At 39.4% G+C, this 27,073-nt stretch overlaps 1 long non-coding RNA gene across 2 annotated transcripts in view; it reads left to right on the top strand.

Moving 5' to 3' along the window:
• The window catches only part of LOC129699794 (uncharacterized), a 42,325-nt gene extending 18,352 nt beyond the window's left edge, over window positions 1-23,973 (top strand). The window contains exons 3-4 of one of the 2 annotated variants that reach the window (XR_008723936.1): window positions 17,426-17,562; window positions 22,564-23,973. This is a non-coding gene — a long non-coding RNA (uncharacterized LOC129699794). Of the gene's footprint in view, window positions 1-17,425; window positions 17,563-17,671; window positions 20,567-22,563 lie in introns of those variants that run through there. The other variant, XR_008723937.1, reaches the window with a different exon arrangement.
• The last annotated feature ends 3,100 nt before the right edge of the window (window positions 23,974-27,073 follow it).

The following is a 27,073-nucleotide window of genomic DNA, read 5'->3' as shown; positions in this document are numbered from 1 at the left end:
ATATTAGTGCACATATGCTGCTGAACTGTTTGCTTTAAACAAGTCAGCATTTCCATTAAGATAGCAGACAAACAGAGACATTAAGCATTCATACACTAATATCTCTCAACATGAAATCGAAGACTAAAATTGTTTTTAATTCCAGATTTCCATTTGAAATTTTATATGGGGGAATTAAAGTTAGTTTAATGATAAACAACATGATGGCACTTTCTTTTATGTGCCTCCCCTGGTTTGACTGCAGGCATCTCCTCTGTGGTATCTCACTAAAGGTGACTGGACTTAGTCTTATTGTATGTTAGTCCAGCAGGGGCACAAACTATTTTTCTGAAGTGAAGCATTAAATAAAAGTAAGATTCTGCCCTGCTGCCTTCACGGTGCCCTGATATTAGTAATCATAAAACTAGTACAGTTTGCTCTGCATTTCCCATGTTGTTGGTTCTGCTTTATTTAGGGAGCTAACTACAGAGTACACTTTATTCTAACACCAGAAATGCTTTGTTCCTGCGGGCCATGTTATAATGAGGAAGCAACATATTCTGTTCCACACTGTCGACCATACTTTTGACATTGGGAGTGAATTTATTTTTGATCCGCTACACATTATGCAGCATAGCAACAAGATGAACATGAAAACAAATGTAACAAGGTCTAATTGCTCGCGAAACTCACACTGGTTGTTAAAGTGCAAAACAAAAACCCCTGGAATTTGTAGATTGGCAGATAGCAACAAGTCCATGGAGTTTGCTGCAGCCTTAGTCCAGCATTTATAGTTTTACAAACAAACAAAGCTCCAGCCGATGATCCATGGGAACTTTAGATTTACAAGAGAATGTATGTTCATTGCAGCATTTCGAGGCTGATATTAAATGCCCATGAGTCATGGCAGCAGCAGCTGTTCTGTTCCTGTGCAGAAATTAAAGTCGGGTTTAAGTGCTAGTGGCTCTCCTGGCACTGATTTAGCTGTATTGGTTGGATTTCATCAGTGTAAGATAATAACAGAGGCAAACAAAAACACTTCTTTCCCTAAAGCAGAAGCCCTTTCCAGAATATTTTCACCAGTTTGCTGTTCATTGAATCATGGAAATTAATGGCATGTAAAGAGGTCATTCAGACTATGATGAGCACCGCAAGAGCTATTTAAGCTATTCCCACCTACAAACTGATGGACTGCGGCCTTGTGGATATACCATTTTAATTGCTCATCTAGGTACGTATAAAATGTGCTCAGGATTTCTCCCCTGATCACTCTTACAGGCAATGTGTTTCTGGTCACCACCACTATTGGATAAAAATACATCGTTCTATAAATAAGTTTTCACTTTTAACTTTATTATGATGATTGAATTTATCTTCTGCTCCCTATCAGGTGCCCTATGACTTTCCTCCATACCAAAGAAAACCACTCAGCTTAGATGAAATGTGTAGGAAGGAACTGTAGGTGCTGGTTTAAACCAAATATAGACACAAAATACTGGAGTGATTCAGCGGGACAGGCAGCATCGCTGGAGAGAAGGAATGGTTGATGTTTTGGGTCGAGACCTTTCAGTCTGAAGAAGGGTCACGACCTGAAACCTCACCCATTGCTTCTCTCCAGAGATGCTGCCTGTCCCACTGAGTTACTCCAGCATTTTGTCTCACTACGTTAGACAATCTCTCTTCATAATAAAGTTCTCCAGTCTTGACATCATTCTTGTGAATCTCTCCTGAACCTGTTCATGTACGAATATATCATTTTTGCATTGTGGTCAAGTTCCGAATAGAGACATATTAGCATAGTTATTGCAGTTGGCCAAGTATACTAGAAAGCTGCCCGTGACATTTTAGGTTGTTTAGTAACCAGAGATTTGTTCATGTTTTAGTGACATTAATACCAATCTCATCTCTAGGCCAGTTGAGTAATTTAAATTCAGTTTATAAGTAGAGTTGGAACAACCAACTAGCAATAGTAATAGTAAAGGAAACAACTGATTGTTGGAAGAACTGGTCTGATTTACAGTCTATATGGCCCGCCCAAGTGTGACTCCAGCTACAGTGTGATATGTGCAGGAAGGAACTGCAGATGCTGGTTTAAACCGAAGATAGACACAAAATGCTGGAGTAACTCAGCGGGACAGGCAGCATCTCTGGAGAGAAGGAATGGGTGGCGTTTTAGGTCGAGACCCTTCTCTCCAGAGATGCTGCATGTCCCGCTCACTTACTCCAATGTTTTGTGTCTATACACTGCGATAGGATTGACTTTAAGGTCAGGATGATTCAGCAAGACACACAGTTCAGGAGGGCAGCTTATTACCAACTTCTCAAGGGCATTTAGAGAGCAGAAAAAAGTTTTGATCTTTCTGACCACTGCCACAGCCTCCAAAAAAAATGTTTATAAAGAAAATGATGAATTGATTTGTGTACCTGGAGGGATTTCCATTTAGTGACAGAAATACATGGGTTCGTATGGAGTGTACATCTACAGCACTCCTGAAGCTATTTGCTTTTTTGCCTAAAGAAACCTAGAGTAACATTAGGTACATTTGCAGTACGTGTGTGTGAGAGAGGGGGAGGGAGTATAGAGAGAAAGAGCGGTAGGGGAGAGAAGGGGAGTGGAGGGGGAGAGAGAGTGGGGGCAAGGAGAGGGGGAAGGAGAGAAAAGAAAGGTAAATAGTCAGAAAGGAAATTCTTGAAAAAATACACTTTCATTCTTTTAAGTGTGCACCATTGATGGGCGGATATTGCAGAAACAAGGAACCTAAAATTACAAAAAGGAGAATGTTGAAAATATTTCCAAGTCTGTTGAAAGGTCACTGACTTCAAACAATTAAAATCCAAAAGAGTGACATGCCACATTTGTTGCAGTGAATTTTCAGAGCTGATAGTTCCGTTGGGAATAATTAACACCATTAATATTGTTAAATAATCTCTGGCAGCTAATCCAGTCAGAATTAAATGATCATGGAGTTTAAATGGCTGCAAAATGGGCTCTTTGTGGGAATCCCTGTGGTATCACCGATCAAAATGGAGAAGGTGCAGCCAGCCGTACGCTGAGAAGCTGGAATGTCTTTATCTGGCCCTCATGGAAGCCCTGTGAAAATGACGAAATGAAGATGCCACCTCCCAAACCACTATTCAGCCACATGCACACCCCTCTGTCAAGTGGCCCCATCCCAGCTTTGACAATCGAAAAATATGGTAGTTGTCGGGAATCTGAAATAAAATCAGATAATGTTAGAAACACTCTGGCAGGTTTGGCAACATTTGTGGAACGAAAAACAGATGATAGACACAAAAAGCTGGAGTAACTCAGTGGGACAGGCACCATCTCTGGAGAGAAAGAATGGGTGACATTTCGGGCCGAGACCCTTCTTCAGACAGAAAGAAAAACAGTCTTTCGGGCAGAGACCCCTTCAATGGAGTATTTGGGACACACATTGGCCCGGTCAACACCTCTTGATTCATGGACCTTCAATGGAAACAAGCTATCCTTGACTCCAAGGGACATTTTTACTTCATTCAATGCGTTTGAATCAAGTATATAGAGAGTGGGATGGCTTTTACACAAAGTTAATTATAGCGTAGATGCATTTCAGACAGTAAGTTATGGACTTCAGTGTTTATTCATACTTGGAGTTCTAGTAGCATTGGTACATGAATTAGTCTCCATGTTATGGGCACTGGCAAACTATTCCTGGAAGAAAAACTCAGCCGAGCTACAGAAAACCTTCAGCCTCTTGGTGTCCATGACGTTTAGTGAAAGCACCATTCTGAACCAGTAAACCAGCTTAATGGAACTTCGAACAAACAGATGAGAAAATGTAATGTATACCTCTAATTGGAAGGTACTTAGGAAGATATTTAATGATGCATCTTTATTATCAAGCTCCAATTGTTAGAACCAGAATACTGAATGCTGTGTTAGGGATATGGGGAGCATCAGTGGAAAAAGAATCTCCAGATATTACAATAATTTTAGAGAAATCTTTAATGATGAATTCATGAAACTATCTTTGAAATTATCCAAATTATCGACCATACCAAACTGTTATTTGAAAACCTCTCTTTTCATACATAACGATACCATGACTTTAAATCCTGAGTCTTATCAGGAATTCCTGATGACCAGGAATGTTGAATTATCTTAATAATTTTTTTGCATTCAGACTTAATTCTTCCTAAATCAAGTTATATTTTAACACAATCATGTCTTCACTCGTAGTAGCATTTATCCATCTCTCTTATCATAAATAAAAGTGCTTTCACTTTGCAAGAGAAAGGTAACACCTATTAACAGTTTGACTCAGATAAGAGAATCAAACAGATTAATCAATTTTAAGACCACCTCCCTATTAAACTGCCAGAAATGTTGATGGATAAATTACTTCCACACAGCTATGGGCCAACTCCCTATCTTTCAGGAGATGGGGAAAAAATTACACAAGTGTTATTAACCTGACAGTTTTGCTGCAATTGACTGAATGCAGCAGAATGAGAGTGCCAGCCTTCAGTACCGTTTATTTTAAACAAGTTAGCTTTACTTAAAACAACACTGATGTTATTACCTCAGGCACAGGCCACTTTATTTCCACCTACCAGGGTAAAAAGCAAAGCCTAAAACAGATGTCCAAGCAACAGTGTGCTTGTTTCTTCTGTTAATGTGGAAAGTCAAATGTAGAATTTGAAGAATCTGCACTGGATTATGTTGAAATATTTTGTGAATTTTGAAAATTAGTTTGGAAAAGCCAAGCTAGGTGGTTTAAGCTTAAGAAAGGCGAAGAAATAGGAGTTCATCAGGAAAAATATACTTTTAAAGAAAGACTTGATTTATGTCATGTAACTTTAAAAAGATGTTATAATTATTGGCAGATGGTGATGTATTATTGAAATATAGTTGGTACTTTGATGCAGGACCCTAACACTGTAATGTTGCAAGGCCTGTTATCATTTGATAGGGAATGGAATAAGTACTATGCAGCAGTAACATCCTAGAAGAGGAAAAAATTGTTAGAAACACCAATGATATTTCCATTGTGGCTGTCCGCTCGTAACAATTTTAAATACAATACCTAAGTGACTTTAGATAAAAACTATAGGCTATATTATATTTGTTCCTTTCCCTTAATCCTGTTTGTAAGATATTACGGCAGTGGCATGTAGATAGAAACAAAGCGCAGGTTTTCAGACAAGCCGTTGCCACTGTGGGTCTTCTTTTACAAAAGTACACTGAGCATACTGACACACATATTCACGAGACTGATAAGATAATGAATATATCACGTGACACAGATCACACCATTCTGGCACTTAACGTTACAGTTACCATTATGTACACTGCACTGATCTCTATGAATGTGAATAAAATGAAGGTGCATTTTCCATGTAAATGCTGGGAAAATTGCAGAGGTTCATGCTCAGTTGCTGGAGTCCAAGAAATGTCTAACATCAGATTCGAAACTGGGAAATCCTGAACAATCAGCAGCTCACAAATTCGGACAACGTCTGAACCAGAAAGTCGAAACCTCCATCCAATTCCACAAAGAACAACAGAAGGTATGGCCACAGTGACATTAGCATGTGAACTCATTGCCATTGCATCATGCTCCTCAGATGGAAGCATTAACATTTAGAAAATTCTAATTAATCTTTGCGTTAAAATAGCAAATAGCAATGTTGCCCCCCAGGTACCTGTTATATTTTTCGTCTCTCATCCTAAACCTATGCCCCCTAGTTCTTGATTCACCTACCCTGGGAAAAAAATACTTTTTAATACACCTCTATAAGATCACCCCTCAGCCTCCTCCACTCCAAGAAATCTAGTCCTAGCCTGTCATATCTCTCCCTAAAGGTAAGGCCATTGAGTCCTGGGAAGCATCCTTGTAAGCTAAACGAAACTAATACTAAACGCGATCAAACTCATGAGACGTGATCACCAATGCACAAACCAAGCTGACTATCCCTGATCAACCCCTGTCTTTCCAAATGAATGTATCCCTCAGAATCCTCTCCAGTAACTTGCCCACCACAAATGTTTGGGACAGTAATTCAGATGTTTTTTTTGCAGGCTTTCTTTATTAGAGGCACAAAATCAGCCACCCTCAAATCTTCTGGCACCTCACCTGTGTCCACTGATCATTCATATATCTCAGCCATGGCTCTTTTAATTTCTTCTTTAGCTTCTCACAATGTCCTTGGATATATCTGATCAGGCCCTGGACATTTATTTTCCTTCATACATTTTAGGATGCCCAGCTCCTCCTCAATTGTAATATGGACATCCTCAAGGCATCACCATTGACTTTCCAGTTGACACTGGAATCTACTCATTTCTTTTTGTACTGATTTAAATGGCAGAATTTAAAATCTCTGATAAGAATATGAAACAATGGTTGAATAATTTCAAAATATGCCAAAAGATTAACCTCTGCAAGATACCAAGATTAAAATGCAAGGTTTAGTGCTTTTTAAGATTCAAGTGGTGGCACGGTGGTAAAGCTACTGTCTTACAGCGCCAGAGAGTCCCGGGTTCGATCCTGACTACGGGTGCTTGTCAGCACAGAATTTGTACTTTCTCCCCGTGACCCGCGTGGGTTTTCTCCGAGATTTTCGGTTTCCTCCCACACGACAGATGGCGCAATGGGCTAAGTGTTCGGCTGGCGACCGGAAGGTAGCCGGTTCGAATCCCGCTTGGAGTGCATACTGTCGTTGTGTCCTTGGGGCAAGACACTTCACCCACCTTTGCCTGTGTGTAAATGTAATGTAATTATGTGAAGCACTTTGGGGTCAATGCAAGGTGACTAAAAATGTGCTATATAAATAAGATTATTATTATTATTATTATTATTATTACTCCAAAGACGTACATGATTGTAGGTGAAATGGCTTGGTATAAATGTAAAATTATCCCTAATGTGTGTAGGGTAGTGTTAATGTGTGGGCATCGCTGGTCAGTGGGCCAAAGGGCCTGTTTCTGCGATGTATCTATAAACTAAACTAAATTGGGTACACCAACTTTTTAGTCATATTAGTACTTTGTACTCTGCTCTGAAAGTGCATTCCATTGACTCAATACAGAGGTGGAAAACATCCTGTTAGTATGACAATAAGCAGTGGTACCATCTAGGGATGTATTTCTGTGCGGGTGTGCTATGGGTTCACCAATTGCCATGTAGACCACACAGGTCACATGCCACAGTTCCTGGCACTGATTGTTACTCTGTGACGTTCTGGTGGAAAGTGCTTGTGTATGAACATGAGGCGAAGACAGGAGCAGGTTCTGCTGGCATGTACCATCTGGTCAGAGAGCTTGCTGGCATTTCTACCGAAGCTCACACATGAAGTATGGCCTCTTGGGCAAGGTGCTGGGAAGCTGCTGCGATATCCCAGCTTGAGCTATTGTCTACAGGATGAAACTAGAGAATGAAATATGGGATAGATTTTTTGCTATTTGTGGTGAAGTGATGAATTAGTTCATTAATAATAGCACACAAGGAAGCTCGTGCCCCACAGAGTTATTAACCTGGCAATCGCATTGCTGGGCTTTGTATTGCTTGGAAGCCTGTTTGTCATGATAGCAATGCTTTTTTAAAGGCCAGTGAATTTATCCTGTCTTCTGCATGTATTAATTTACCACTACATTTAAAGTCACACCTGATGAAGTATTTATCCCTTTCCCCTGACTCTCAGTTTGAAGAAGGGTCTCGATCTGAAATGTAACCTTTTCTTTTTCTCTAGAGATGCTGCCTGACCAGCTAAGTTACTCCAGCTTTTTGTGTCTATATTCGGTTTAAACTAGCATCTGCAGTTCCTTCCTACACTATTTATCCTTTGAGTTAAACAACTCAACAGGTTTGCATCTATGGTGTTTTGCCAGTCATTAAAGATCCATGATAAAACCTTAAAGTTAATTCTCAATAAACACTCTCTGCCTCGAACATATCCTACCCACTTGTTTGCCTTTGGCTGGATATTTGTGTTGTGGTGAGTAAATAGCATGGTTAAAGATGTTAGACTAAGAAATAGACCTTCACAACAATGTTATTTATGTAATGTTTTTCACAGTGTAAAATATCCCAAGACACTTCATAGAAACATGATAATAAATTGATACAAAGCTACTTGAGAAAAATGCAGGGCATCGAATCAAAAATCATAGAATCATAAAATCATGTGATGGCTACAGTATAGAAAGAGGCCATTCTGCCCATCCTGTCTATGCCAACTCGCAATCAGTGTCCATCTATAGTTCAACACTAATCCATTTGCCATCGCATAACATTTTCTCTGCCACTTATTTACTTGAAGACCACAATGGAACATGGTTCAATCATATCTGCTAATTATTCTTTTTGTACTGCATGGGTGAGTTGTTATTGCTATCTGATATAATTAACTCATGTGTAGGAAGGAACTGCAGATGCTGGTTTACGCCAAAGATAGACACAAATTGCTGGAGTAACTCAGCAGCACTGACAGCATCTCTGGATAGAATGAGTGGGTGATGTTTCGGATCCAGACCCTTCTTCAGACGGAGAGTCAGAGGAGAGGGAGACATAGATATAAGGAAGAGTAAGTTGTGAAAATGAGACATCAAAGGAGATGGGATCAAGGAAAATGTAGATTAGATCATTGTTAGCTAAGAGAAGGTGACAACGAAGCAAACAGATAAAATGTAATCGGGGACAGTCAGACTGGTCGGAGAACTGGGAAGGGGGAGGGATGGAGAGAAAGGGAAAGCAAGGGTTACTTGAAGTTCAAGAAATCAATATTCATACCACTGGGGAGCTGCCCAAGCAAAATATAAGGTACTGTTCCTCCAATTTGCGCTGGGCCTCACTCTTTGACAGTGGTGGAGGCCCAGGACAGAAAGGTCAGTTTGGGAATGGGAGGGGGAGTTAAAGTTTTTAACAACCAGGAGATCATTTAGGTAAATTAACTCTTTCCCTCTCAGTGCCTTTCATGAAGGACGTACTTATATTTCCACTGAACGCTTGCACATCAAATGTGCCTGGATTGTGCAAATTAAATAATACGGTTTATTTTCAAGAAGTTAGACATGATACTTTACCTTAAACAGTTAACACTTAAATTGAATTGAATATAACTACTGTAAATTAAAATCTGTTCATAAAATTTCAAATATTATTTTTTTAATCTGATATTCTTGGCTCACAACCCTCATGAATACTGAGGCATCACAGGTTGATTGATTAGTTTTGAATACAGGAAATTGACCTGGAACTGAAAAGTAAATGATGTGCTATCTTCAAATTGCTACCAGTACAATGGCAATAGCTAAAACATTGCAAGGTTATCCATTAGGCTTTCTTGACAAGCGAATCCTTAAATAGTAGACAATTGAGTTACTTGCTTGAGATCCCAGCAGAGTTATAATTAGATGGACTCTATTTTCATGAAGTCAATAATGCCCCTTTCTCCGTCAACTTGTTTGAACCTCACAGAGAAATGGGAAAATAAGTCAATGCAGTCACCTTACAGTAAAATGATTTATTACCAAATTTCATGATATTTACCAATTCTGACACCTGCAATGGAGAATATATTTAACAATCCCATTCTCTGATCTGTGTACTCAGCAGAACCATGGAGCAGAGAGTTACCTGTGCTTTATTGCCATCCTCCATGCTTTCTTTGAGCAGGTTTCTCTACTGGGATTATGGAATCAGTGAATTTTTTCCATAGACTAGATATCAAGCCGGAAAACCCAGCACCTATAGCCTGTAGTAGCATAATGCAGTGAATTACAGCAATGTAAACAGAAGAAACATTTTTGTTTGACAGTTTGAGAAAGTCTTGATAAATGTGCAACATTTTGAAATGATAATAGTTATCACACTTCTTATGACTTGAACTGTTGCATTAAAGTGGCTGTTGAATACCAACATTGGTTGACAGCTAGTTTAATGCCACACAATATAAATTAAACAATGTGGAAAATAAATCACTCTCTTCCATGTGCAAACCTTTTACCCAGGAGCTGCAGCACGGACAGACAGCACGCTCTTAAGGGCTCTGGTATTCACAGGGAATAAAAGAGTTTGCAAGTGTACGGGATAGATGCAAATTAATAGTGAGTCCTGAACATTAGGATCTTACCACAGTTCGTAGCCAGAGCAAGCAGCTCCAGCCTCCATTTTCACGGGTTGCAGCACTTGTAGCAAAATATACCAGCTCTCATTTTCTGTAAGTGGTGTAAACATAGGAACTGGTGAAACTGCAGCAGGTTGGTACTCTATTGTACCAAAGGGCTGGTCTTTCCTCCCACCACTCACAGAATTAACATCAAGGCCAATCTAATGATGAGGACTTTAGCAAGGTCTTTGCCAAGGGCCGTATGATAGGCTACTGGTTTGGTGTTGTATTGGTTGATTATGTCTATGTTTGTGTGCTCTACAGTCAAATCATGTTACACATGGGAATCATCAAGCCCTTACGGAGGTACGGCAGCACAAAGGGAAATATACCAGTGCAGAATATAGTCTGACAGCATTATAGCGTTACAGCTACAGGAAAAAATTAATCTAATTAATAGTAGGAAGACTTGTCTGGAAGGTTAGATAACATGGGATCCAGGATGAGCTAGCTAATTGGATACAACATTGGCTTTGTGGAATGAGTCAGTGGGTGGTGGGTTGTTATTCAGATTGAAGGCCGGTGACCATTGAAGTGCCACAGGAATCAGTGCTGGGTCCACTGTTTTAATCATCTATTTTAATGACTTGGATGACAAAGTTGTCAACATAGCTAGTAGATTGCAGGTGGCACCAAAATTGGTGGTGGTGTGAATAGTGAAGAATTGTATCGGAAATTAAAAGAGTATCTGGATCATCGGTGGAAGTGGGCCACTAAATAGCATGTGGAATTAAACTTTTACAAGTGCCTGGTGTGGTAATTTGGTACATTAAACCAGGACTACTCAGTAAATGCTAGGGCCATGGGTATTGATGTAGAACAGAGAGACCTTGGGTTACAGGTACAAAGTTCCTTTAAAATGGTGGCAGGTAGGCAGGATGGTGAACAATGTGTTAGGCACAAGGTGTTTACCTTCATTGGTCATCTTGGTTGGCTTGGATGGGTTTGGCTGAAGGGCCCATTTTCATGCTGTACTCAATGACTATATGACTCACTCAAACTCAGGAATACAAGTTAGAAGCATGCATCACTCAATCTACCCTTCCCACATTGATAACCAGAACCATGATGACTGAATGATCTAGAAGGCACAGGCAAATTGATTAATACGGGTGTCAAAGATTATAGGGCAGAGGCAGGAGAATGAGGTTGAGAGAGAGAAATAGTTCAGCCATGATAGAACGGCGGAGTAGACCTGATGGGCTGAATGGCCTTATTTTGCTCCAAGAACTTATGAACATGAAATTTCAGTTGTGCAGTGTGTACAGCTCAGTCTTAATCTCACAAATTATTTCTGTTCACACACCCAAAACAAAATCACAGGAATGGCTATGAGTTTGGGGTGCTGTTAATGCATTGTTGAATATCTTATATTCAACTTCAACTTCGTCCTGGTTAAACATTAGGTCCTCATACTTTTTCCTACAATCAAATGCTGAAACGTGAAATTAATGTGACTTCGAACATCTTGCTCCTCCTTACAAACATTATGTGACTGAAAGGAAGTTATCAGTCATATAATACACTTTATTCAAGAATGTAGGTTACTTATCAGGTTTGCACTTAAAAGGTCTCAGTAAGCTCCATTTTCATTAAATTTGCTAAATTATTCACTACATTATATTCTTTATAATAGAATTAATCTTTAAGTGTCAAAACCTGCTAAAAACACCTGCTGTTTTAAATTGCTTTAATCTAAACACAAAACAATTATGATCAAAGAACACTATATGAAGAATTTTATTTGGTGCATTAAAAATCTCAATAATGGTATATTTTCTGAAATGGGTTTTTTTAAAAACCGTGACTATTTTTGAAAGGTTAAGAAGAGAAAAGAACAGTTAATGTTGCCACAATAAGCGGCTGTATTTTAACCACTACATAGAAATTGCTTTCTAAACTTTGAAAGTGAATTTTTACTGTGAAATTCTTCTTTGCATTTTACCATGAGTTATATTTTCACATATCTATTTTTTTCGTACGGACTGAGTAAAGTACTTACCTTTCAGTCAAAATGCCAGAGCTTAGCAATGAGAAATCAAACCCTATAATAACCTGCACTGCAGGCTGATTTTGCAAGAAAGTATCACAGACATCATTTCAGTTTAGGATGAATATGTTCAAATCCCTCACTTTGCCCTTCCTGAAATGGAAGAAATAAATTAACCATATCTCTGAGCAAAATATACTGAAGTAAAATTATTGTTCTATTTAATCTCTTGGGAGAAACTGCATTTGTGCAGCATGGACACCTTTGCCCAAAATCACAACCCTATCATGTCCAGAAAAATATGTGATTTAAATGGTACTGCCTGGAAATTCAAATAAGCTAAAGTTTCAATTTTCAACCAACAATGTACTGAAATTCTTCCTGGAGGTTACAATCTGTGCAGAATGATGCAGCCAGAGACAAAGAAGATAAAAAACAACCTTCTACAAGCTGATGAGTAAACTATTGGAAAGTACATCTGAGTACAATGGATTGCATTTGTAAATGTCTAACATTGTGCCAAATCTGTGGACATGCATTTTTCGGTTTTAATTTATTGACATACTGATGTCCTGTCGTAGTGGGATACAAATGCTTATAAGAGCATGAAATATTCACTCGGAACACAGTTAATCAAATCATTTTTTACCAAAGTACTGTTGTAATTTCCTCAGGATAACATAAAACACAAGCTTCAAAGTGAAGTCTGAAAGGGAGACAATGCAACATATATTAACCACTTGCTTTCAGCAACATATTTTGAACGTTTGATGTCAGTTGATAACAGCATGACTCTGTAAGCTAATTGTTACCATTAAATGCTTTAATCCAAGATTAACCATCAGGGGTGTGGGATAAAGTTTCCATCTATTTAAAGTTGTCATAAATTATAAGTGAAGTAAGGTTTTTTATTATCAGTGCAGTGAGCAGATTTGTGCCATTTGTGTAAATCACTTCAAGGTCAAGATCTTCAGTAGGTTACATTAGCATTTTTGTCAAATTTATTTTGATTCTTTTTAACCATTAAAAATGTATATATTGGTGGAAATATTGCAGTCATTTGCATGAACATCTACACTATGCAGTGCCTACCAGCTTTGCTATATTTGATAATTCATTATGGATAATACCTTTTCTCTGTGAATTCATATACAATAATTTTGCACATTAGAAATGATGTGAAATTCTTCCTGGGAACAAAATGCCTGATACTGATGCAAAGATCCACAATTTTTTTTATTGTTGACTTATTAATGATTTCTTGAGCACCAAGTAAAGGTAAAGATGAGACCCACTTAACATTTGCTTCAAGCATGTATTGCAGTAAAGCAAGGGAGCAAAGGATTAAAATAGGAGAGATGTATGGCTGCATAAGCACATCGAACCTGCAGCATCACATTTGTTGACTAAATCACCATTCAGCATATCAACACAAGGAGTTAACCTGAACCTAATCTTGTAACACATCCACATGTCAGAACAACTGTATGCAAATGACACACCACTGCTGGGTACATCTGTAAAATCAGGCATCATGTAAAAATATTTCTGGATATTAAAATAAATTACCCAAATACTGACACTTAAACAGCAGGAAGAATAATGTGGTGTCCTGTACATTTGCATGAGTGGACAAGTCGAAACATGATGGTCTGAGGAAACAGATGAAATCGTCTGCGACTGCTTTGAGTTGGCGGACTGGTCCATATTCAAGGACTCTACAACCAACCTACATCAGTATGTCACCGCCTTTAAATACTTAATCTGTAAGTGTGGAGAGGAGCGTATGCCAAAGAAGACAATATGAGAGTGTTCCTCAACTGGAAGCCGTGGATGAACCATGAGATCCTATCCTAGGTGAAGTCCAATTCTGCACCATTCAAATCAAATGATTCTGAACCTTTGCAAAGTCATCAAGGCTGCCGAGAGAATTCTGGACCAAGCTAGAGTCCTCGGATAGCAACAAGGAGAGCTGCCGATTGTGGCAAGGCTTGCATGTTATAGTGGCTGCAAAGTGATGTCAGTATCACAGGCAACAATGCAACCCTCTCCCAATGGGCTCAGTGCATTCTATGCTTTCTTTGAACAGAATGTCAGTGGGGTGATATCATCAACCCCGACAGCCTCGGGTAACAACCTTCCAGAGAGTGAACGTACGGAAATTAACTGGTCCGGATGGAGAGCCCGGCCATATCCTCAGGGCCTGCATAGACAGGCAGGCAGCAATATCCATGGACATCTTTAACATCACACTACTCCACTCTGAGATTCCCACCAACATTTACAAGACCACTATGATTCTGGTACCAAAGGAACACAAGATAACATACTTTATTGACAATTGTCCCGTGGCTCTGACATTCACCATTGTGAAGTGCTTTGAGAAACTGGTCATGGCCATAACTCTACACTCCCAGATACCCACTCCTATTCACCTACCATTGGGGGAACAAAGCCACCTACACCAGACTCCTATTTGTTGAATTTACCGTATTTCCTGGCAATGAAGATGCACCTGCGTCGAAGACGCGCCCCCAATTTAAGTTGCTACATTTTGAGAAAAGGATGGCGGGATAGGATCAAGGGTTTGGTTTAGTCCGGGGGTTGGCAACATCACCTGCATGTCCCGGGACTAGCTGCAGTTCCCAGATCCCTCGCATCCCCGGGACGAGCTGTAATTCTCAGATCGCCTGTGAGCCCCGGGTCTAGCTGCAGTTCCCAGGTCACCTGCCCCGAGACTGGTAGAGAGAGAGAGAGAGAGAGAGAGAGAGAGAGTGAGAGGGAGAGGAGAGAGAGAGAGAGAGAGAGAGGGAGAGAGAGAGAGAGAGCGAGAGAGAGCGAGAGCGAGAGAGAGAGAGAGCGAGAGAGAGAGAGAGAGAGAGAGAGAGAGGGGGAGAGAGAGAGAGAGAGAGAGAGGGAGCGAGAGAGAGGGAGAGAGAGAGTGAGGGAGAGAGACGCCCAGCGGCGATTCTTTTACAGACTTCCCATCAGAGAGAGAGCAATGAGGGATAGACTTGGATATCCCTCAGTGAGGGAGAGATGTTGCTACACTGGGGGATAGGGAGAGAGGGAGCTAAGAGAGGGAGCCTTCGGCCTGGACGCAGGTTAACCGTCCGCTTTTTGGCAAAAATAGCGGCTGGCAGGGAAGTAGGTAAGTCCCTTCCATACCATAATTCCAACCACCTCAAACCTCCTGCGATCCAATGTGCCGAAGGCAGTAAAACAAACCGTGGCTGCCCAGTAGATCACACAGGGCACTTCATGAGCAGAAGCAGCACTGAGGTGGCGGACCATTTTTTCCTAGCCATTGCCCTCCTCCCCCAGCAGCCACCAGAGAGCATTACTGATCCCTACCCATATTGGGGTCACAATGCGGTGGCTCTGCGCCTAAACAGCGCCGCGGCATATGTGGTGAGTGAGTTGTGTGGCATAATCCCCGACCCCCTAACTTCTCAACGCTCCTGCCCAAGATGCTCCTGCCCTCCCCGCAACTTTACCCCTGGCGGCCCAGGCAATTTGTGCAGCCCAGGCCATGCTGACCCGGGCCAGACTCCCCACACACTGTGAAAGGAACTCCCCCCACGCCCAGCGGTGCTATCCTTTTACAGCCACTTCCCATCAGCTGCCAGCAATGAGGGATAGACTTGGATATCCCTCAGTACAGCAACATCATTCTTGATGTTACTACACTGAGGGATAGCCAAGTCTATCTTTCTTGGCTAACAACCAAACCTTCGGCCTCCAAGACGTAGGTAAATTTTCGTGCCTTATTTTTGGGTAAAAAATAGCATCTTCATTGCAGGGAAATATGGTAAGTCCATCTTCAATACCATAATTCCAACTAAAAACATCTCAAAACTCCTGGAGATCACAATCCGTGAGGATAGGCAGTAAAACAAAAAGTTGTGGATATAGCCCAGTAGATCACACAGAGCAGACCACACACCCATTCACTCCATCTACACTTCATGATACCTAGGGAAAGCTTTCACCTAAGCCAAGCGGCAGCATTTTGAGACAGTAATCCATGCCTTTATTATAAATATATTCCAAGGACCATTTTCATCCTCTCCAGTTGGTTCAGAATGCTGCTGCTCGCCTTTTAACAGGGACTCGAAAGAGGGAGCACATATCCCGGTGCACTTTCGGGTTCATTTTAAGTTACTGTTATTTGTTTTCCCTCCTGAATGGGCTCGCCTCTTACCTCTCTGAGCTGCTCCACCAATATTGTGATAGCACATCCCCAGGTCATTGGGGAGAAGCTATTACCCCCGCTATTATCAAACAACTAAACAGTTGGCGCCATATATGTGGCGACATTTGCATAGTTGTGTGAACAAAACAAAGAATCTCACTGTGACATGTCACATGTGATAATAAAATATCATTCATTCAGTCCTCCTATAAGCTACGGGACGAGTCTCAATCGCACAATATACCTCAATGCAGCCGTTGCACTTTTAGTTTGCCTGCCCTTTTTCCGTAATTGTAACAATATAATACTATATAATACTAAAACATTCAGCATATTCTGCACTCTGGTATTTTTATCTTTGCACTACACATATTTATGTATGACTTGATTGTATTTGTGTATAGTATGATTTGACAGTATAATCTGCAAAGTTTTTCACTGTATTTCGATCCAGGTGACAATAATAAACTAATACCTCTATCGATGTTTAGGCTAGGCTTTACATTACAAGGCAGTAACAAGAACTGTATCATCCTGTGTTTACCTGTTTCTTTCATGGCATAAAAGGTCACTTTGTGTTTGCTATGAAAGATAGCCCAGTCATGCACTCATCTACAAAATGCAAACACAAGGCCATCTACAGCGCTGTTTTATTATTAATCTTCTTCCTGACATTAGTTGAGATGTGATATTATTTTATCAAAGGTTCATTTGAAAATATCTGCAACATTTGCAGGCAATTGTAAATGTAAGACGTGCCAACCTTCTTCTTTATATAAATTAATAATTATATTCACTGCATCGAGCTTCAAAAAAGTTACAGAGATTTTGTCTTAACAGTGATGTAAAAGCCATTTCAGTATATTGAAATATATTTGTTACTAAGCGCAGACACTGGTGGTATTTTTATTTAATCATCTCAGATTTGCCCCCTTTGAAAAGCTTTGTGCAATTATGTCACTGGTATAATGAACATTCCAACAATTTGACATCTGCCACATACGACATGACAACCAGTGGAAGATAAAAATCAAACATTCGTGCTACAAGGGCTTTATATTAAAAGAACCATGAAAGTCATTATAAAAACACTGATCCCTCCGTTACAGATATAAACTGCTTGAGCCTTGCTACAATGACTGAAAGGAATTCCTGTTCAGATTGGACCTGGTGACCTCTCTTGGATATCCACAATTTTCTGCACAGAATTTCCTTCCCTACATCTTTTGGAATAATAATTCTACAGGTAAAACAAATTTAAACTAAATCATCAGCGTCATTAAAATACTTATTACACAAGAGTGAACGATAGTTTTATTAAATGTGTGAACCCCTTTATTGTTTTTCATTCTTAGCTTCCTGTGCTACTATGAAGATTTAGGACTTGCAAACCCTTTTGTTGATCCAGTAAAGACGGCAGGAAATTTTCGTGTAGGAAGGAACTGCAGATGCTAGTTTACACCGAAGATAGACACAAAATGCGGGACAGGCAGCATCTCTAGAAAGAAGAAATGGGTGACGTTTCTGGGTTGATACCCTACTCCAGGAACCTTGTTGACCTTCTCAGTCTCCTTTTCCCACTATTGTTCTGGTAGCATTTTGGAGTAAATTGCACACTTAGTGATGAATGGAAAATTGGTGCCTTATCTATTTAATTAACAACTTGTCAAACAATACTTTCTCAGAAATCATATATTCCATGATTCGTTTGACTAATCACCAATGTCAAGGTGTATCGAGTGTATTTTCTTTGTTTACTGTAAAGAGAGGAGTATATTTTATTTCTGTTATCAGTGACTAGCCAAAAGAATCACAAAATGTATGATTTAGAGTCATAGAGTGATACAGTATGGAAACAGGCCCTTCAGCCCAACTTGCCCACACCGGCCAACATGTCCCAGCTACCCTCGTCCCACCTGCCCGCGTTTGGTCCACATCCCTGCAAACTTGTCCTATCCATGTACTTGTCTAAACTGTTTCTTAAACGTTCGGATAGTCCCAGCCTCTGGCAACTTGTTCCATACACCCACCACCCTTTGTGTGAAAAAGTTACCCCTCAGATTCCTATTAAACCAATGTCCTCTGGACCTCAATCCCCCTACTCTGGGCAAGAGACTCTATAGGTCTACCCAATCTATTCCTCTCATGGTCTTATACACCCTCTATAAGATCACCCCTCAACCTCCTGCGCTCCAAGGAATAGAGTCCTAGACTGCACAACCTCTCCCTATAGCTCAGACCCTCTAGTCCTGGCAACATCCTTGTAAATCTTCTCTCTACCCTTTCAAGCGTGACAATATCTTTCCTATAACATGTTGCCCAGAACTAAACACAATACTCTAAAGATTTATTAGAAAGTATTTTTTTAAAGTTATCAATTAAATAGAAAAGGCACCAATTTTCCATTAATCATTAAGAGTGTCATTTACTCCAAAATAGCTAATCACTCTTGTATATCAACATTCAGCAGAGGGACTAACTGTTAGCCACTTGCAGAACAAGGCCCCTTGGTCTAACATCCATACCAACTAAGAGGTTTAACAGTGCAAGTCCCATTTGCCTGCATTTGGTCCATATCACTCACTCTAAATCATTCCTATCCATGAACCTGTCTAAATGTTTTTTAAATGTACGATATGGTGTACCTCTGGGATTGATGCTGTTTGTGGTTATATCGACGATTTGGATGAAAATGTACAAGGCATGATTAGCAAGTTAACAGATGACACTAAACTAAATGATATTGTAGACGATGAATCCTGTCTAGATCAGGTGGGCAAGTTGGCCAAGGAATGGCAAATGTAGTTTAATTCAGATAAATGTGAGATATTGCATTTTGGGAAGTCAAACCAAGGCAGGACCTTCACAGTGAAAGATAGGGCCCTTGGAAGTGTTGCAGAACAGATGGATCTAGGTGTGGTAGTACATGATCCCTGAAAGTGGAGACACAGGTTGAAAGGTTGGTGAAGAAGTTGGCCTTCATCATTCAGGAAATTGAGTGCAGAGGTTGTGACATTAGGTTACAGTTATACAACATGTTTATCAGGCTGCACATTATTGTGTTTCAGCTTTGGTCATTGTGCTTTAAGAAAGATGTTGTTAAGCTGGTGAGTGTGCAGAGAGAATTGACAACAATATTGCCAGGACTCAAGGCCTGAGCAACAGAAAGAGGTTGGGTAGGCTTGGGATGTTATCCCTTGGAGCACAGCAAGCTGAGGATTGATCTGATAGCAATGTATAAAATTATGAAGGGAATAAATAGAGCAAATGCACAGAGTTTTGTTCCTTGGCTAGGGGAATCAAGCACGAGGGCACAGGTTTACGGTGAGAGAGGAAAGATTTAATAGGAACCTGAGGGGCAACTTTTTACACAGAGGGAGGTTGGTATATGGAGCAATCTTTCAGAGTAAATAGCTGAGGCAGATACAATAACAGTTAAAAGACATTAGGCCAGGTGCATAGATAGGACAGGATTAGAGAGATAGGAGCAAAATGCTGTCAAATGGAATGAACTTAGATAAGGCTTCTTGGTTGGCATGGATAAATTGGGCCGAATGACTAATTTCCATTATGTAAGGGACCCTATAACACAAATTAGAAATATACCCTGTTGCGCAAATCTGGTCTAATAAGGTAGACGGGGACACATTTTTGTGTTTGGTAAAAAGGATACCTTTAACTTTCTTGTATCTTTCTATGGTTTATGTACCACCACATTATTTATGTTAATATTTAAACAGTGCCAAATTATTTGGACGTATCCAATTTACTGCACGATGATTAAAGTGTTCAGCAATGATTGTCGCTGTGCAGTTAAGTTCTGAAAACTGCACAGATGGGGATATCATCATATACAACCTAAATCACATTGAAAATGCTGTTGTGAAATATATTTCTGGTTTGAAGTAGTAGATCTAAAGAACTTTAGCAGTTAAGCCCAGTTGCTGATTCCCCATTATGTTTCTTTTATGATTAAGTATCTTCAGAACAAAGTTTGTCTATGCAAGGCAGAACTCACTAATGCTGTCAAACAGTACCAACCTGCCATCTAGTGCACAGCCAGCTGAAGTACTATGTGCATCTTCTTGGTCCAAGCATTATTGATACTGTGCTCGTATTAAACCAAATACTGGCAGGATGTTGGCCACCTGCACAGTTCAAGGGCATTTATGGATTGAGTTTCTTGTTCTTATGTAAATTATAACTTGATCTTCAAAAGCTCACAATGAGATGTGAAATATAATCAAACAAAAAGTAGATCATTCAAAACAAAATACATTTTCTAAACTATTTTTTTTTGTGAAATATGCAAATATATGGAAGAGCAAATTTATATTAATTTTGCTATGAGTTAGAGGTCTTGGTCTATATTGCTGCAGGTTAAAGGCAATGAAACCAAGTATAGTTTGATAGATGCCTGCAGATTGCTGTGGGCAACTTCCAACATGCATCTGACAGCAGTGTCATCAGTATTGGTTTTTGGCACGAGCAAACTATCTTGATGGAACCATCTGCTTTCTATTTGATTAATACTGGGGGCAATCAGGTAAATAAACTCATGTGACTCACAGAGCTCACCTAGATTTAATAAGAACCGGAGAGCTGAGAGAGTGAGTAATGATTGGTTTCAACCACTGTGAATGATAGATTATTTATTTAATTATGATATAGTGGAATCGCCACTGAAAGAGTTTTACTGAAAGCACTTGCTTCAGACAGAAGATAACATCAGACAAAAGAACCCAAGAAGCGCCTGTAATTCTACAAGGAGCCCAGGAAGCAGGTGTATCAGCTAGAATGCCCACAAAAGTGGCTGCATTGGACAGAATGCTTTCAATTGAGCTACATCGGACAGAGGAACACTGAATGTGAGTGTAGCTGATCCCAAATGTAGACCTATTCAACAGAAGTTGCAGGACTTGTGAAAATCAAAATGTGGGTTGGGATCTCTTCTGTATGAAATGAGATTTTGTTTTTCTTCAAGTGAAGACCATTGCTACTCTGCAGACGTTCTCCTCCTCTCTTCGACGAGAGCTCTGCCACCCGTTCCTTCTCTTCATAGATGCTGCCTGTCCAGCTTTTTGTGTCTATCCTATGTCGGGTTATGCTTGTAATAAGGCTCGTACGACGACGTAAACAGAGTATACCTTTAATCTGTACAATAACAGCAGCTGCAACAGCAGCCTCGTGTGTAAGCCCAGGCAACTCCCTAACTGCCCACACCCTGGGTTCCAGTCACATCCGGTTACTGGAGCCTGGCTTCTGGCACACAGGGTCCTAGTGCCCCTCTGCTCAGCCTTACACTATTATTGCATAATACCACATCCTATTGCTATTTTAAAGTTATATTAAATTGGCTGGTTACAAATTTGACTATCCTACATCAAGAAACAGTGCATTGTTTTCAACCAATTGAAACATAAAAGAAAGCACAACTGTGGCTAATCCTTTGTCATATTAACCAAAGCATCTTAAATCAATGGGCCACTCATTTCCTGCTAATTGTAAGTAGTGATAGGGAATGTGTAGCCCACTTAGCTAAGAGATTGCTAGTGCTGTTCCCCTTTGTAACAACTGGTGTAGATCAAAAATGTATAACTGTGACATGTGATCATTATCGGAATATACATTCAGAACAGACATCTTATTGATAAATCTAGTCTATTGAAAGAAGAATGTTATATTGTGGACTTTGCGAGAAAACCTTTATTTGAAGGTTTTAACGAGCCAATCTTCTTCAGGGAAAGTTTCAAATAAAATGCTGGTACAGAGGTTTTGAAAGTGATGAATATTGACAAGGGTACACAAACAATCTCTGGCACTGGTGTGTGAAGATCAGATTAACTCTCTCTCTCTCTCTCTCTTTCTCTCTCGGGTTTAGTAAGAGTATAAATATTTTATAGCTCTCCAACTCTTTGCTAATTCTGCGCCTTTTGGGTAAACTTTGAATTTAATTTGTAGCAAGGGCTTTTCTTACCACGTCTGTACATCATCCGGTATTTGAGGCTTGGTTTTACTATTTTTAATTTAAAATGTATTCTAGAAGATATTTTCTTGCCAGTAGGTGCCGCTTGCCCATGGGGAGCAGGTTTGAGATTGTCCAAACTTATTTCACTTAGCCTTTTGAATGAGAAAAGTAATGAGAATTCTTTCACTCTCAGTTGCCTGGGCCAGATTTGATCCCAGGTTGTGAGGTGAAAATGTTATAACACCCACAACTTATCAAAATATCTACTATTTTTGACAGTGACATTACCATTCTGCTGAGGAGATGAGATGAGCATTCATGGTAACTACTGAAAACAGGCGTAAATTTTTCTCACTAATGACAGTATACACAACATGACAACAGACTGCTGTACCCTTTGAATACACCACTCAAATGTTTAAATGGTGTGATCTTTATTATAAAACCGTATGCATATAAACTTGAAAATGGCCTGGTTAAAAATAAAATGTTGCAGCCTTATTGCTACATTCTGTATTGCCCAAGCAGCCTGTTGTGGACATGTCCCTTTAAGGAATACAGTGCTACATAGAATGCAAGTGTATCCTTTCCTCACAGGGTGACAAGGCATAGATGGCAAATTAAAATTATGTAAGGATTTCAGTATTTTGCATGGTCTATTGCCAGTGCCCCACTACTAAGCCATTATTCTTCAATGTATAATGAACAAGATTGCTTGCAATGGCAGAAGCTATTATTTTGCATTTGGATGCTGAGAGATTAAACCACTCCATTATTTCTGCTTCAATCTCAGATTGCAAGTCACTATAAATTTAGTTACAGCGCATCTTCATAACATTTCCGTTTATTTATATCTGATTCAGCTATCACCATGGTTTTTTTTTCAGAAATAGGTCAAAAAAATGCAGCAGGATAATTTTGCCTGAATTGAAAAGACATCTAGCCTTTATGCACGATGCATTTTACTTTCACTTGCTCTCACTATATGTTATACAATTTGTACCTCATTGTAATGCAATTGGGCTCTTTTCCGTATCAGATTCAAATATGATTGTTTGGTTCAGCGTAAAAGGATGGCCAGCTGCCAACTAAAATATGTCCATCTGCTTAATGCAAGTTAATCATTTGTTTCAATTCCAATATAAATTTGTTGCAGGATCAAAGATTTGGTTCATTAGAACCTATTGCCTAACAATATTAGTTTTAAAATTAACTTTCTTCTTCACGTCAGATTTTCATTTCACATCCTGGATTCAGTCTTGTCACAAGATGTATTTGAATGGGATGGATATAGGTTAAACACCTCTCTCTGTGACTGCTTCTAAATTTCAATGTCTATAACCACCTGCATTAATTAAAACCACACTCCCACATCATTTAGATTTCCTGTTTAGTCTATCATCAGCTTGCAGACCTGTGTGGTTTGCAATTAGAATTACATCTAAAACAGTTTTACCTTGTTTTGTTCTTAGTTTTATCTTGGTTTATGCTGGGGACTGAATGTTAACATTCATGGCCGGACCATTAATTCAGTGTTTATACAATTGTACTTATCATGGGATAATGTTCAAGGCAGCGGTTCAGTGGGTTTTTCCAGTTCCAAACGTTTGCTGCACCTGATGATTAAATGTGTGGGGCAGGGGAATGGGAGATGGGCTGCCAATGCTCACAGGTCCTGGTGCAAAATTCAACAATTAAATGCCCATTTCTGGTAGAGCCAGCATCATCATAGACCTACACAGTTATTTCACCCCTGCCATCGGGAAGAAGGTACAGGAGCCTGGAAACTGTAACGTCCAGGTTCAGGAACAGCTTCTTCCCTACAGCCATCAGGCTATGAAACACTACAACCTCCATTAAGCTCTGAACTACTTAGACTATTATTGTTATTATTGCACTATTATTGTGGTTTGGTTTTTATGTGTGCGTATGTGTATATATGTATGTATATGTGTGTGTGTATATATATATATGTATATGTATGTATATGTGTGTGTGTGTGTATATATATGTGTGTATGTATATATATATATGTATGTGTGTATATGTGTGTGTATATATGTGTGTGTGTGTATATATGTGTGTGTATATATATATATATATATATATATATGTATATATATACATATATATATAAATATACACATATATATATATATATATATATATATATATATATATTTATATATATATATATATATATACACACACCCATATATATATATATATATATATATACACACACATATATATATACACACACATATATATATGACCATATAACAATTACAGCACGGAAACAGGCCATCTCGGCCCTACTAGTCCGTGCCGAACAACTTTTTTTCCCCTTAGTCCCACCTGCCTGCACTCGTACCATAACCCGCCATTCCCTTCTCATCCATATGCCTATCCAATTTAGTTGTAAATGATAAAAACGAACCTGCCTCCACCACCTTCACTGGAAGCTCATTCCACACAGCTACCACTCTCTGAGTAAAGAATACATATCCGATTATACATATGCGAGCATCATATATATATATATATATATATATATATATATATATCGGGCACGAATCACATAGGCATATATATATATATATATATATATATACATATATATATATATATATAGATATATATATATATATATATGTGTACATATATATATATGTGTGTGTATACATATATATATATATATATATATATATATATATATACACATATACATACACACACACATATATATATATACATACATATATATATATACACACATATATATATATATACATACATATATATATATTTACACACATATATATATATACATATATATATATACATGCACAGTGCTATAGACATGTGTCAGTGTCATTTAAAGCTCTGATTGAGGCACACCACTTGCAGTGACTGATTGAGGCACACTACTTGCAGAGACTGATTGGGGCACACCACTTCCTGGTTTTATAGTCGCTCCCCCTCCCTCCAGCAGGGGCAGCAGAGATAATGGGGAATGTTGTAAAAACATTAATATCTCTGTCAATTTTCATTGACGGGAAAAATCCTCGGCACACATGCGGCGGAGGGGGGCTCTGAGCGAGGTGACCAAAAATGACGGCCGTAGGTGGCGGCGTACTCTCGGAAACCGCAGCACAGAAAGCCGAAACCGGTCAAGAACAGAGTTTTAGTAATATAGATATGTATGAATATATACACACACTGATCATTATTCTTGTTTATTATCTTGTTCACAGTCTACTATGTTTACATATCCTGTTGTGCTGCTGCAAGTAAGAATGTCATTGTTCTATCTGGGACATTTGACAATAAAACACTCTCTTGCCTCAATAGAGGTGTTGTCAGTATAAATGGCAGCTGAAGATCAATTTTCAGGAGTTTTAGGCAAGAACACTTAAACTGCTTCCACTGCTTAACTTCGCCAGAATCAACTATTTACTATAACTAAAACACATTTATGGAGTAATATCAAAGATGTGGATAACTAACTCTACGAGCATTTCCCCAGACATTGACGTATGGAGATAAGTGGTTCTTCATATAATTTAAATGCTAAAAAGTACAATGTCCTTGTGAGGCCATGGTGGGCCAGCAGGGGCTTAATTTCTAATTGGTTCTCTATTAAATAGGAACAGGATGAATGCATTCCAAAAATAGAGTTGCTGAACTTTCCACAATAGGCCACCAACATTTGAAACTGATTTTGGAGCGGATAGACTTTGTAGCTGTTTGTTATCAGAGGCATGCTTCATTACAGGACAAATCCAGGCCTCTGTGATATCTATTGTACGGCCACTTGATGTGCCAGTCCCATTGACAGTGAGTGGAGATCAGCAACACTTTACAAAATGTCTTCTGGCCATCGCAGAAACAGCCCAGATTAGTTTTCAGAATGAGTGTAATTTTGGCATGAATTCACTTTCAGGTCTCCCAATACATTCCCATCCACTGGAATCCTCTTCTGTGATCCTCAGCCCACTGCCTGCCCCATCCACACAGCATTTCCCTAGTCTAAACCTTGACTCCCCAGCTTGGCCTTCAACCCATGTTACCGGCTTGACACCATGAACGAGCCATGGGTTTCCCTCCAAATATCAAAGATTTGTCAGTGAGTGAGTTGGCAGCTTGCTAATCAGACGTAAGGATGAACATGGCCCTAGACCGCTTTCTAGAAACACTGAGAGGGCAATGATGCAATCAGCATCAAGTAACGGTGACGATCGACCATCGCTGCTGGTCCACACTCAAGATGCCATTTTGTTATAAATCCAAAATAATTCAATCAATGTAGCAATAACCCAGATGTTTCATCCCAGGTGCTTCTTCACTGTCTGATGAGATTTACGACTAATTTGACAATATCTAATTGATGTAGTGATTTATAATACCTGGTTTTTGGTTGCGGTGTTGAAACACCTGGCTAGAATCTAAATTTCTAACCCAAGCTCTGGAACATAAACTACTCCACACATCACCTTGACTCAGCAAGGTGGTATCCCTGCCTCTAAATCAGAATGACATGAGTTCAAACCGTGTTAAGAAGAGCAGCAATTAATCTTTGGTTGGGAAGCACATTGTGGTGGAAAGGGCATTTTAATTCTTGCCTATTACCCAACATAATCTGAAGCACATCTGATGAAATAGTTCAGTGAATTATTGGTAATAACTCATTCCTATGAGTGTTTGAGGTTGGAATACTATCTTAACCTCATCTGAAATTCCCCCCTAGGTTAAAGCCTGATTTGAAGTTATTATGCGAAATCTAATA

The sequence above is a fragment of the Leucoraja erinacea genome, chromosome 8, assembly GCF_028641065.1.
Source record: "Leucoraja erinacea ecotype New England chromosome 8, Leri_hhj_1, whole genome shotgun sequence".
NCBI lineage: Eukaryota > Metazoa > Chordata > Chondrichthyes > Rajiformes > Rajidae > Leucoraja > Leucoraja erinaceus.
Note: the sequence above shows the minus strand (reverse complement) of the source record. Positions and strands in the feature narration are given on the sequence as shown.